Genomic DNA, 14,976 nt, shown 5'->3' with positions numbered 1-14,976 from the left:
ACACGCTCACTAGCCCACCACCACGACCACTGACCCTCGGTTGACTAAAACAATCATATTGAGGCGGACACAGTTCAGCTAGCTGGCTATAGTCATTCATTTGCAACCATGATTCAGTTAAAAACATAAAATCTAGATTTGCAGACAAGATAAAATCATTTAAGATAAAAGTCTTACTTGAAAGTGATCTCACATTGAAGAGAGCCATTTTAAATGAGTTTGTTCTAGGTGCTGGAGTTGGTGCAGTTGTCCTAATCCTTAAGAGATTACTAATATTTCTTTGTGGGATGTGCACATTTCGGTTTACTGGTCTATGCGTGATGATGACAGGAATAGAAGTCTTTGGAACAGCGCTGGGAGCAGACGGCTTTACATGCCAGCAGGTGGAGACAGTTGTTTGTGGCAGTGAGGAAGAGATGTGTTCAGTGACCGGTGGTGTGTCCAGGTGTGCTGCATGAATGATTAGTCATTCACGTAAATCATGTGTGGACCGAACCACATGCTGTATGTGCGCAGCTAACATTTCTGAGCCCCGTTTGTTTGGGTGTCCGTCTGTCTTAAAAAGAGGCATTCTTTGCCAGAAAATATTAAAATTATCCACATAACACACACGATGAGCCCTGCAGGCGGACTGGAGCCAGTTGTGGAGGCCAAGGAGTCTCACTGAAGCGGCCAGCACCGTGACCAACTGTGGGAATGGGACCAGAGATAAAAACGGACTTTCCACACTGCTTTAAAAAGTTAAAAAGACGGTTAAAATCTGATTTTGTCAGCTCAGACTGCTGAAGAGCTGTGTCATTTGTTCCGACATGGACTATCACTCTTGTGATGGAGGACGGGAGCGATGGCATCAGGTCCTGGAGTTTTTTTTAAATGTCAGCCGTGGTGGCACCGGGGAAGCAGTGAGAGGTAGCGTTAAAGAAACGGATGTTTCTGGTTATGGAGTCACCAATTATTAGTGTGGTTGGGGAGAAAAGATGACGCGGAGATGCCGGTTGTGTGGTTCCAGAGCAGGACTGAGCAGAATCTGCTTCAACACTGCGTGCGGACTGAGGATGGAGTGTGTTGGAGTAGCAGTAACAGACCTGAGAGAAGGGCTACCCGACGGTGCAGGGTAGAGACGGCCTCCGGAGCGTCGGAGCACAGCCTCCTTCAGAATCCTACGTCGGGAAGCGGAGGTTTTTGACCGGGATGACAGCCGCCGACCAGGCCCAGCGGCAGACCGGCGGCCAAGTGCGGGAGATGTAGCCGGTGGAGGAGATGCAACAGTGTCGGCAGGCACTGTGCGCCGAAAGAGATCCGTATCAGGGAGACTTGAAGCCGCAGGTGCATCCGCTGGTTGGACCAGAGTGTCGTCAGACAGGGCTGCATAGCGGTTGGAGAGGCCGATGTGCGGAGGAGAAGCAGCCCCGTCCGAGCCTCTCTTGCAGCCACGGACCACCACTTCAGCCCAGGTTGACTGATGCTTCGGAGTCGAGCAGGATGAAAGCCTGGGAAGGCTAGAGGGGTCCCATAGCACGGTGTCCTGGATGTTAGCGGTTGCGCTAAGAGAAACAATCTGTTTGGCTTATACTGAAGCCACATCCATAAAGCCAGTCAGCAGGGAATCTTTCTCTTTGAGTTCCTCTGAAAGTCGTCGGATGTCTTCCATAAGGTCAACAATCTTCTTGTTTGCTTTCTTAAGGAGTGAGCAGTCCTCATGGGGCAGAGTTATCTCGGCTAGCATAGTCACCGGAGCTTTGTTGCGATCAGTAGCGTTGATCGCGTTTTTTACGGTCATCTAGCTTAAAATCCATGTCGGATGACTAAAATCCTTAACCAACGTAAAACTTAAGTTAAATAAAAAGGAAAAAATGTAACGAAAAAGAGTGGATAAAACTGGATAAGAGTTCGGTTTAAGACGGAGCTTCCGACAGGTGGCTACAGACGCCAACGCATGCACAGAGTGCAGATTACGTCAGCAAGATTGCTGACGTAAACTAGCCAGCTTAGCAAGCTGGCTAGCTAACAGTTAGCTAGCCAGCTTGTTACTGAATCAAAGTCAGTCTTTTTAAACCTATCCAATAATAACATGATAGCTAGAACAGCCAGGTTAGTTGTTTATTTTATCATAATGATAAAGTTGTTGTTGTTTTCTTACCCCTGATGTGAGCCGCTGCTCTCCGCTCGTCAAACTGTGCTCGTCCTTCAGTGGTGTCAGCAACACGCATTCACATGTTTTGGGGGTGTGGCTTTGGAAGGAGCCCAGAAGGGAGGGGGAGGGAGTTTCTCTGTTGGATACTTTCAAAATCCAGCAGTTTCTTGGTAGTTTCTCAAACTTACCTACCCTGCCTTTAATATTAGTCACCCAGTACAACGGTTAAAGGACAAAACGGAGAGAGTGAAGACAAGACTTTTAATATTACCTTCATGTATACATAGGCCTCTGAGGAAGATGGGTGTTCTCTGGTCTTCATTACAAACATAAAAATAAAAATGGACAGCATACAATCCATTAAAGTACTGTAATGAATAAATCCCTGAGAGCTTTCATTGCCATTATAACAAAGATAAATAGAGAACTCACAGGAGTCAAACCCATGTCTGTCTCAATAGAGAACATTCATTTCATTCAGTCTATAGCAACATCACCTTTAGAGACATACCTCTGTGTGTATATTGTGTAGGCTGCCTCCCTTCCCTCTCTCTCTCCTTCCATCCCCCTCCCTCTTTCTCTCTGTTCCTCACTTCCGGCCAAGGGATTCATTGTAGTGTGAAAGTGTTGAAACGAAGATACTTACAGATTAAACCTATTTTACTAAATTTCTTGTAATTGCTAATAGTTCTTAATTTTTTCTTCTAAGTTATAGCCTATATTCAGGCTAAATAAAATGATTAGGTTATATATTTTTATTGTTGATTTCTAGAGTTGAGCCGGATACTCCGGTACAGATAAAGCACTTTTGCCGAGTACGAGTATTATACGAGTAATACGAGTCAATATCTGTGCTCGGATTGAATAAAAATTCTCACTGGGTAGCTGACTGTGTCTGCGTTCTGTGATAGTAGTCACAGCGCCCTTCCCCTACACACATACAGATTTATTGTGTTGCTGTGTCCCACTCTGCTCACGAACGAGGATTAAACTTTAACACTTCAGAAATACAACAGTAGCATGCCCGCATCTGACACATGCAGGGAGACAGAAAGTCGCTGACAGTGTGAATGTCTAAATGAACAGGCGTAGTCTATAATAATGCGTTGATAAAAAGTGTTCTCATGAGCTGTATGAAAATATCAGCCTTATTCTTTCAGTTCGGCTGTGTGTCGGCGTTTCCACATTAAAAGACTCGGGCCGTTCTCTCTCACTGCTTCAAAAATGAGATTAATTTATTTAACACACTCAGAAGTGTTCCAAACATTGTTATAAATTAACTTCATAAAGCAATGAAACGAAAACTCCATTCATGCCATAAAATGTGCTCAAATAATGTTTGAAAGACTGAATCTCAATATTTAGGCTGCGGAAAACTCACCGTCCCACCTTTTACACCCACATCGCAAAAGGTGGGACGGAACATGACTACAGTTTCTATAGTAGGCCTTAGAAAGCTATACTAACCTAAATAGATAGCCTACGTTCATATTAAAATTCAGTATTTCAATATCCCTACCAAACTGCTCATAATATCCAGCCTCATAAGAAAAATAAAACCCATTTATTTTAACGGCTGCGCGTGTGAAACAGACTGGGCGCAAATAAAAAATATTAAACACATTTAAAGGCAGTAAGTAGGCTGATCCTGCTGTACTGTAAAAACCTGTAGGCAACATTAGCCTAAGGCTTTTAATCAGTCTCTGTCGGATCGGCCTAGTCAAGAGTTTCTCCACATCACCGCTGCAAACATAAAGCAGTCTATTGGCTAAAACAGTCTATGGGATTTCCTAGAGATGGTGATGTCATTTTCTAAGAGAGCTGATTGGTCAGTAGGCGGCGTTTTCAAAGAGTTAATCTCTTTTCTGGAACATAACCTGCTCTGGAGCAGGTTAGCATTCAGCATAAGTTACCATGGAGATCTACCCCGGTAAGAAGTGAACCACTCGTGGTACTGAAAACCCAGGGTTAACCCCGAAGTTACCTGGATAAGCTCAAATCCTGCTTCGTGGTACAGGCCTCTGGTGTGGAAATAAAAAAAAATAAAAAAGAACCAAAAGAAAATTCACACTGATCATAAAAAAATTATAAGTTAAAAAAAGAAAGTTATGTTGATTATGAAAACTCTTGTTCATTACATTTTACTTCATGATTGCAACCGCATATGTTGTATTCATTGTTGCAAAACTTGTTCTGTATATAGTTCGTTTGTTATCGTGATCAAAACCATTGATCTGAAGCTCAATGCTGATGCTGTCATGTAAATAGTTTTCTAATCAGCAACAAATATAACAATTTCTGATCTACCCAAATAACATACCGGTTAAAGACCCACCCATTTCAAGACAACCCGACCCACTTCCGTGTTAAATCCCGCCCACTTCCGGGTTAGGCCCCGCCCAGTCCGAGTACAGATACAGATAATTCATATGAATTAACACAGACACAGATACAGATAATGCTGTACTCGCTCATCCCTATTGATTTCATTAATACTCTTGTTGATTTTCTTGTTACTGCCAGTACGATTATAATATGAAAAGCCTAAATAATAAGTAGGCTTAATAATGTTACTTAATATCGGCGACAATTGACATATTGGTCGAATAACTGACATATTTAGGCAGAATGTACAGATTCTTATATGTGTAGCCCTGGTGTAAAATATAGGGATTAAAATAAGTTAGTTCCTTTCAAAAGCAGAATGAAATAATTCAGTATGGAATTTAACCTAAAAAGAAATTTAGTTTAATAAGGAAAGAGTAATGCTTAGCTCAGATATTAAGATAATTTAGTCCTAAATGAGATGAAAATGTAAATATTTGCAAAATAAACTGTTCTGTATGTTTGAGGTAAAACATTAAGGTAAACTGAAGGGAAAAAATACCGATTGTTCCTTTATTTTCAGCTGTGATTGTTGATGTTGACATTTGATTGGTTGCTGTGGGTGTAAGTCAGTGTCACTTGTGGTGATTGGCTGTAACTAAGAAAATGAGCTGGACTGGGTGGGAAAGAAAAAAACGGAAGGGACGACGAAAAAAAAAGCCGCGAGAGAGAGACGGGAGAGACACGAAGTAGGAGAGGTGACCACGGAGCTGGAGAAAAGTGGAGAAACTTACAGATATGCAGTTTGTCGAATGTTTACGTAACGTATGAGCAGAAGACGTTATAGCTGAGGACAGTAAAGCACAGTACTCGCTTAACCGCAGTGTGTTAGAGTGCAGGTTTAATGCGAGTGGGGCTGGGCTAACTGAGCTAACGTCGGCGAGCCACTGGAGCAGAGGACGCCATTGCTGATCTTGGACTGTTTGGAGTTTCCGCACGAGGACCTAACGAGGACCTCGCCTCCACTGCCGTTTGGATTCATCTTTTCATCGCTTCCTGCTCTGTTTCTTCTGGACGGATGCTGAACTGTGAGTTGGACCGTGTGTATTGTTACTCTGTTGAGAGAGAGGGAAAAAAGGATTTTGTCGGCCGCACCGCACCCGAGCTACACACAGCCCTGCAACTTCTTTATTTTTGCGCGCAACTGAGAGACTGTGTGTGTGTGCATGCCCCGATGTGTGTTTGTGTGGTAACTGATTAAGTACATGAAAGTATTTGGAGTTAGCCTATTAATGTTTTGAAGGGTAAAGCAGAAAAAGCAAAAACAAGACGTTTGCTGAAGAAATAAGAATCAACAGTGTGTGATATAGTATTTTGGTATCAAAGACAGGTTTTCTATAATTTTAAAGTAATTATTTGCCAACTTTTGGCAAAGGTATTCGAGTTTAATATTCTTTCTAAAACAAAATTTATTTTAAAGAGGTATATTTTGTGTTTTGTATTGGTTTGTGTTGCTGCATTATCTGAAGAAACCAGTGATACTTTTTGTACTACATTTAAAAAGGAAAGCAGTCAGTAAAATATCATTCCTGTTAACATAAGAGAATTGTTGGGTCAGTTATTTCAAATATATTATGTGGAGAGATTTAAATGCTTAGTTTGACAATTTCTGTGTATATTAAGAGGGTATTTCAGGAGTCACCCAAAACAGGTAAACCTTCGGCGTAGCTACCTTTTTGAAACAAACACCGAACCCATAACACCCCATCAGTCAGGTCTAAAGCTAAGCGCTTATACAGGGTGGTGGGGTGCTACATAAAAATATATTATTATTAATTATCCCGCTGGGATAATTTAGTTGTAATGTTATTTCCTGACCCAACATCAAAAGTGATACAATAAGAACATTTAACAGAGAATAAATTAAAGCTGCTCTACTCATTTCATAGGCTCATTAAGTTAAAGACAGAATTAAAAGTAACTGTTAAAGCTTATTATAATCACTATAAAAATTCAATTTAAAACAATCTAAGCTATTAGTTTCACATACAAGTTGAAGGTAATCGTCTTAGCTAAGGTTAGCTTTTACCAGACCAAGGCATCATGGCACAACTACTACACTGGTGTAAAGGAGAAGGCATTAATCCTGAACATGCCATATTGGTCAAAGATGTCCCAGAAGACACACAGAGTGATTTCATTGAAGAAACCATGCAGTCCATAAAAGCTCTTGGACGTGTAAAGGTCAGAGGAAGGATGTATGACCCTCAAAGCCAAGGCCTAGCTGTATTATGTGAATGTAAGGAGAAAGTTGACACGAAAGTTATCCTCATGGATGTGTTACCGGAGAACAGTGTTGCACCATGGAGGATTTTTGGAACTGTTGAAGAGGAAAATGTGTCCACTGATGGACGAATAGGGGATGTTTCCCAGGAGGAACAACAAGTAACTGGTCCTGCTTTTTCCCTCCAAGCATCCACACCTGAAGCCATTATTAGAGCCGTAGGAGACGTAATGCAGAGAACGTCTAGGTCTACTAATGACAATAACTCATACAGGAGATTGAGAACTTTCTCTGGTGTCATCCCCACACCTCCTGGAGAAGAGCAGCTAGATAACTGGATAGAGCAAGCACGACTAATGATAGGAGTGTGATCGACCCAACAGAGAAATGAGAATAAAGGAAAGTGTAAAGGGTCCAGCACTAGAGATCCTGCAAGCTGTATGTTTCAACAACCCAGACGCAACTCCTAAAGAGTATATTGATGTGATCGAGAACACTTTTGGCACGCCTAAAACAGGCGAAGAGCTCTATTTTGCCTTTAGAATGCTAAGTCAGCACCCAAGTGAGACGCTTTTCGGCTTCTTGAGGAGAATGGAGAGAGTCCTGAACAAATTAATTCAAAAGGGAAGTTTGCAACCTGCCACTGCAGATAGAGCACGCCTTGACCAACTTATTAAAGGAGCCACCAGAGCTGACCTGATGCTCCTAAACCTCAGGCTTAGGGAGCGAAGTGAACAACCACATACTTTTTTACAGCTACTAAGTAAAGATTCGCATGGAAGAGGAGTATCAAGCCTCCCGCCGTAAGCTGAACCCAAACAAAACCGTGCATGTTAAAACTGTTGCCATTCCAGCAGAGGCAGAAGTACAAGATCTCAAAGCTCAGATACAAGAACTGAAATTACAAGTTACTGAACTTACAGCCTTGTCAACTGCACAGCCTACTCCATTACCTGCCTTTGAAACTACAGTGACTCCTGAAGCAGAAGCCTCAGGGGGAGATAAAGATCTGCAAGCCTTGAAGAAGGAGGTTAAAAGACTAAGGAAACAGGTCTCAGTGATGTCCATCAAACTTACCACAGTCCCCCAGCAAAGCCAACTCAGTCAAGAGTCTCCGCTCATGTGGAAACGAGAGGGAGATTCATCACAGAGAGACTCAAGTGATTGCTTCTGCTATCGTTGTGGTGAGGACGGGCATTTTTCCACTAAATGCAATGTTGCAGAAAACCACCAGAAAGTGATACAGAAACTGATCCGTGCTCAACGACAACTGAGGGCAAATCATAGAGAAAAAAGGGCTGCCACAACCCCTGGGAACGCTCATAACGTCGGCGTAAGGAAAAGTTCTGTGAATGTCCAGACTAGTAGTCTTCCAGAGGGACTTATTGGACCACCTTCCACCGCTTGTGTAAAAGTAGAGGGTCAGCAATGCACTGCTCTCCTTCATAGCGGATCACAAGTAACAATTGTCTTTGATAGCTGGTATGCCAAGCACATTTCACATGTACCCCTACATCCAGTCAGTGGTCTAGCCATTTGGGGTCTTAGTGATTCAGGGAGCAGTTATCCTTACATAGGCTACATCCAAGTGGAGTTAGAGCTTCCAGAGAAGAACCCAGGCAAAGCCAAGGCAATACCTGTCCTTGCCCTGGTGTTCCCAGATCCCCGCTGTTCAGACAACATTCCTATCCTGATTGGCACCAATGTTCGCAAGGTCAGACCATCCACTTCCTATGATGAAGTCACAGAACCAGATAACATCCAGTCACTAAGAGTGTTTCAGAGCAGAAAGTCAAACCTCTACCTGTCATGAAGTTCCCCAAAGTTAATCCTGATGACAGCCCCGTGGCTGAAGTCGCAGAACCATCCCTGATCAGTACACAGTGCCCCAAATTGATGATGCACTGGATTGTTTGGCTGGAAGCAAGTGGTTTTCAGTGTTGCATTTGCGCAGTGGTTACTATCAGACCCCGATGGCAGACAAGGATAAAGAGAAAACCGCTTTTATATGCCCCCTGGGATTTTATGAGTTTGAGAGGATGCCACAGGGAATCACAGGGGCACCGTCAACCTTTCAGAGACTTATGGAGAAAGCGGTTGGGGACATGCACATGCTGGAGGTCATTGTGTACTTGGATGACTTGATCGTATTCGGCAAAACCTTGGAAGAACATGAACAAAGGCTCCTCAAGGTGATGGACAGACTGGAAGAAGCTAGTCTGAATTTGTCAATAGACAAATGCCAATTCTGCAGGCCCCAAGTGACCTATGTGGGACAGTATGTCAAGAACTGTGGCAGATGTGTTGCACGAAAGACAGCACGTCAGAGAGCGGCACCTTTAAATCAGATCACCAGTAAAGGCCCACTTGATCTGGTCTGCATGGATTTTTTTATCCCTTGAACCTGATTCTCAGGGATTTGCAAATATCCTTGTTGAGACTGATCATTTTACCAGGTACGCACAAGCGTTTCCTGCAAAGGATCAAAGGGCTTCAACGGTTGCCAAGATTCTCTGTGAGCGGTATTTTGTGCATTATGGACTCCCTGCACAGATACATTCAGATCAAAGGCGAGATTTTGAAAGTAAACTCATCCAAGACCTTCTGAAAATGTTAGAGACCCGTAAGTCTAGGACATCACCATACCATCCTCAGGGGGAACGATTTAATCGCACCCTCCTATCCATGCTTGGGACTCTGGATCCAAATCAAAAGCAAAAGGGGAGTCAGAAAATTAGTCATTTGGTGCATGCCTATAATTGCACCCGAAACGAGGCAACTGGCTACTCCCCTTATCTGCTGATGTTTGGAAGAGAAGCTCGCCTACCTGTAGACATCTGTTTTGGAGTACCAGGACAGAGTGAAAAAGGTGTGACGTACCAGCAGTATGTTACTAAGTTGAAGGCTGATCTTCGCAAAGCATACCAACTGGCTGCCGAAGCTGCTGACAAGAATCACATGAGAAATAAAAAAGCACATGACAGGTTAGTGAAAGAGCAAGTCTTAGAAGAGGGAGATCGAATCCTGTTGAGAAACTTTGGTGTCACAGGAAAGCACAAGCTGAAGGACAAATGGAGGTTGATGCCTTACACCGTGGTTGGAAAGATGCCAAACCTCCCAGAGGTTGTACATTCTTCCCATGGGCAGTTCAAAAACAGAATCTCTCATATCTCCAATCCTAGTTGACAGGACAAGTAGAGTAGATCACGTGTCATCTCTCTTTCTGACGTTCTGGGCTCTGTTGCTCAGGAAGTCCAGTATCCATGTGCCTAGAGGACTGCCTAAGCCCAGGTAGCTCAGTTTTTTAACCAATTTGTGAGGGATAGCTGTTAAAAGCTGAGCTAAAATCCACAAACACCACACACTCTTATATAGGTGTTATATAAGGTATGATCCAGGTATGTAAAGGCTGGGTGAAGAGATGTGATGACTGCATCCTCTGTCGACCTGTTTGCTCTATATGCAACCTAGTGTTGGTCCAGGTCAGCAGGGATGGCAGATTAAATGTGAGAGATGTAGAGTCTCTCAAAACATTTGGTGATGATGGGGGTTAGAGTTACTGGACGATAGACATTAAGGAGGTTCACTGTACTTTTCTTTTGGTCTGGGATGATTGTGGCTGACTTACAGCAGGTGGGGGCTGCAGACCGTAGTAGCAAGAGGTTATAGATGGTGGTAAATACCTCTGCTAACTGGTCTGTACAGGTCTTCAGGATTCTTCCAGTAACTCGATCTGGACGAGCTGCTTTCCTTGCGTTGACTTTTCATGGGTTGGATCTGACCTGACGTTGGTGCAGCTGTATGGGGTCGTCCTGGTAGTGCAGAATGGGTGTTGGCCCTGTTTCGGGGGTTGAAGCGACTGAAGAAGTCGTTCAGGGTCTTTGGCATTATGCTGTCCACGGGATTTGTGGCTATGTAGCTGTCCTCATAGCCAGAGAGTCTTTATCCCCTGCCACATGCATCTCGAGTTGTTGCTGGCAAAGTGTTCTCTATCCTCTGCTAGTACCTGTGTTTGGCCTCACTGATGCCCCTCCCCAGGTTTTGCTGTGCCTCTTTGTAGGCCTGCAGGTCCCAGACTTAAACGCAGAATCCCAAGCTCTGAACAGGGTCTTCACCTTGCTCTTGAAGCATGGTTTTTGGTTGGGGAACGCTTTAACAGTTTATATTTCAGAAAGACTCTCAGCACAGAAGTTTATATATGAAAGAACAGTTGATGTGTCCCGCCAGGTCTGTGTACCAGCAGTGATCAATAGTGTTGAATGGTTTGTTAAAAGTGCTGACTGTGACTAATGACAACTGAAACAACTTTACAATTTAACAAACTCCATTTGCTGATAGAGGCAGTTGAAAGCCCTGGAAAAAGGAAGCATGTGAAGTGCTGGGCGGATGAATACACTGTTGTTTGATAAAACAAAATGTCATAACTTCATAGCTTTAGAGGTGTTGGTAATTGACCCTTTGCTAAGCCACACCCCCTTAGTTACTGTCTGACCGGTCTGACTTTTATCACGGTGCTGCTACAGTCTATAACTGCACTCCCTGGAGAAATATTGTTAAAATTTTGGAAACAGCAATCTCAGAAAGAAGCAGACAGTTTTGTAGTTGCATTATACATTTGAAGGTTGTATTCAGGCTGTAAAACTGAAAAAAATAAATAAAGACATAAGCTAAAGCCTAACGATCAGAGTGAAAATGATGTACTGTATTAACTTAGGCTACCTGACTGTTGAGAAGGAGGTGACAATACAGCTGGGTAGGTCTCTGTTCACTATTACAATCATTTAAAAGCAGAACAGTAGGGCTATATAACATTACATTTAGTATTAAGTTAGCTAACTAACATTACTTTAGGAACAATCCAGAGCCTACATTTGTCTGGATTTGTTTTAGGTTTTGGAAAGGGAATAAATTGTACTTCTCCTTTCAACCTCTCTGTGTAGGGCTGTGGCTAACGATGATTTTAGTATTCGAAGCTCTGATAGATTATTTCAACGATTCATCGATGCGTCGTTTAAGCAGTACTTTTGCTTGGTGGCGGCAGAGCCCTTTTTGTTCAGCTGTCATCGTGCTGTTGTCAAGGCGACTTAAGTTTCGTTTTACGGTGGACGGACTGTGACATTACAGAGTTGTTGTTTTCTTTAGCTTGAAATAATAATAATCGCTATTTTCTTTCTCTTCCTCCACTTTGCAAACAGCTCCATTATAATCACGTTGTGTTCACAGCGTATAAATAAATGTCCGTGCGAAACACTGTGCTGTATAGTTAAATGGATTAAACGAAGTATCGATGCAAAGAATTTGTGTCGAAGCATTTTATTAATCAATTTTATCGATTTAATTGATAAAATCGTTTCAGCCCCATCTCTGGGTAGCGACTATAATTATTAAAAGTGCCCCAGGAACAGTGTTTGGCCATATTTTGGAAAAATACGGCAAAAATAAGCTAGAAAATGACTCCTTTTGCATACGAGTCAGTGGATAGAAGCTATGAAAGTGTCGGACCTCAGTTAGAGTGAGTGCGCTGTGATTGGCCAGCTATGTATCTGGGGCGTGGCTTAGCGAAGGGTAAATTGTAGTCTGGATAGAGTCAGGATAGCTGTTTCCCCCTCCAGTAACACTCTATTTTAAGGTGCCTGTAATAAGCAGTAATTAACAGTTAATAAGACACGTATAAGACCTTATAAGATGCATATAATTACTCCATGTAAGTGTTAATTAAAGCACAATTAACACATTTATTATTGCTTATAATACACTTATAAGGCTCTCATTAGAACTGTTATATTGTTATAATAGTTATATTGTACCAGTCATAAACATTAATAAGATGTGTATGAACATTAATTAGACTTTATAATGGTTAATTACAGTAATTAACACATTTAATATTTACTTGTAAGACATTTGTAAGACCTTATTAAGAAATTTTTTAAATGTTTATAGACAGCTTGTAAAAATGAATAAGATGTTTATTGACATTAATACGACTATGCAAGTATTTATGAAAATATGAATTTGCACATTTATTATTTCTTATTACCATCCTTTTGAACACTTACTGAAAACTGGTTAACAACTTATATATACCATATGTTATTGATATGTGTTATGTTATGATATTTATTGACATGAATGATACTTAATCAGTTTTAATTATGGTTAAAAAAAACACGCATTATTGGCTTGTAAGATATTTATGAGCAGTTATTAGAAATGTGTCAGTTTATAGACCACTTATCAATGTTAAATAGATGTTTAATGACTATGTAAATACACTGTAAGAGGTTTATATTAATGCCTGATTAAGGCTAATAAATCCTTTATTATGCTCTTATAAACCATTAACAATGCTTCTTTGCAGCTACCTAAACTAAAGTGGGAACAGTGTCTTATTAAGATGAATGTATTGTGTATAAAGTATGATAAATTATTAATAAATGATCCATTTGAACAACACACACACAGTGAGTTAGTGATGAAGCTTAAAAACACACTTTTAGACAGATCTTTTGGAAAGGTATTTGTTTTAGTAAACAAGCCTTTGAAAGCAGTCAACAATTAGTGCAATTATATACTGACGCCAGAAACATAAAAAATATATATATTTATAAATGTAGTGTAGCGCATATAACACATAAAATAAAATAAAAATGGCAACTTAAAATTTGAGGCAGTTTTACAATTCAAAAAATAAAAATCCCTTTAGAAAATATAACAAAATTTTATTTCTCAAATATCAAACATTGCACTTTTGGAACAGGCTAACAAAGATAAATGGAAACACAAAGTACCAGTCGCTTAAAAATTGCCCTTCCCAAGAGGCAGTAGTTTCCCTGACCTCTTCAGGGCCTGGACCTTGTCCTCTATGTCCGTACTGGTAACAATAGCATCCAGACATTTACCAGCAAAATCTTAAAGCTTTCTGGTATGTTGCTCCCTTAGCTCAGCATATTTCTCTGGGGCAGTGATGGCAAGCTCAGCAATGGGTGCATTTAAGGTGATAATGTTGCGGTCCACTCCCGTCTTTTTGCATGCAGCAGTGATTGACTGTTTGTTGTAGGTCTTCAGGACTTTAGTGTAGCGTTCTACGACTTCTGCTGGACCACATGCTAAGATAATGAAAAAGAAGTAAAGTTGGTATTAGCCTCAGAGAAATAAAATGTACTATGTACTTTTCAGTCCTTCCCTAGCAACCCTAGTCACTTTCTATATCTAATGTAACTTCTTATAAGGATATGCTCAGGAAAACAAAGGGTGTGCCTTTACTTTAAATGGCATTAATATTTCTTTAGAATATTATTTTTTTTAATCTTATTCTAATCTTAATCTTGTCAAACCTTTGAAGACACCAGGGTTGCGTGGTCTGCAGTTTTCCAACAAAACCGTAAAATAATTTTGAGGGGTGAATTTTTTTTGTCTGCAGGTTGGGCTTGAGGCAATCTATTTTGCATGCACATTACATTAACAATATCTATGAATAACGGTCCATATTTTAAATGAAATTATGTTCACTTAAAATATGGACCATTATGGACTGTAGGCCATATCAGCACATACACACGTCACACGCACGCAAACAAACACACAAATTGTTCCAATGATGTCACTGTGGCAGCACACAGTCACTCCCACTGCCCACCTGCCTCTCATCCTGCTTTAGCTGAAGAGTGGGCGCTCCTCTCTTTAATAAATTCTTTACACCATTTCAAGTCCGCTCAGAGAAATCCATACCCTGAGTGATTCACATCATCGGTTTAGATGGGCTATACTTTCAGCTCCATCCTTCACTTTATAAAGTCTCTGGATTTTGTTTGATATCTAGTGTTGGCAAACTTAAATTATGTAAATAAAATTTATGTGAAAAACAATCTGATTTGACTGACATGTATATAATTATTACACAAGGCCCTTTTGGAACTTGGTGAAAGAACTGTATTGGGAATTAGCTTTTAATGCTAATACACTAAACATTTATGCTGGCTATTTAGCTATATCAAGTGCCTTTTGTTGAAACATATTCAACTTTTCATAAAATCCATATGCTCGTCAAAAAAAAAGTAGTGAAAAAAAGTGGTAGAAAAAAGTGTACAAGCAATAGGGATAACCAAACCCTGGAGAGGATTGTGAAACAAAACCCATTCAAAAATGTGGGGGAGATTCACAAAGAGTGGACTGCAGCTGGAGTCAGTGCTTCAAGAACCACCACGCACAGACGTATGCAAGACATGGGTTT

At 41.2% G+C, this 14,976-nt stretch overlaps 1 protein-coding gene across 8 annotated transcripts in view; it reads right to left on the bottom strand.

The window, feature by feature from the left end:
- phf21ab (PHD finger protein 21Ab) overlaps positions 1–14,976 on the bottom strand; it is a 57,774-nt gene that overhangs the window by 40,147 nt on the left and 2,651 nt on the right. The gene's annotated exons all lie outside the window — the stretch shown is intronic.

The sequence above is a fragment of the Micropterus dolomieu genome, linkage group LG22 (genome assembly GCF_021292245.1).
Source record: "Micropterus dolomieu isolate WLL.071019.BEF.003 ecotype Adirondacks linkage group LG22, ASM2129224v1, whole genome shotgun sequence".
Taxonomy (NCBI): domain Eukaryota; kingdom Metazoa; phylum Chordata; class Actinopteri; order Centrarchiformes; family Centrarchidae; genus Micropterus; species Micropterus dolomieu.
Note: the sequence above shows the minus strand (reverse complement) of the source record. Positions and strands in the feature narration are given on the sequence as shown.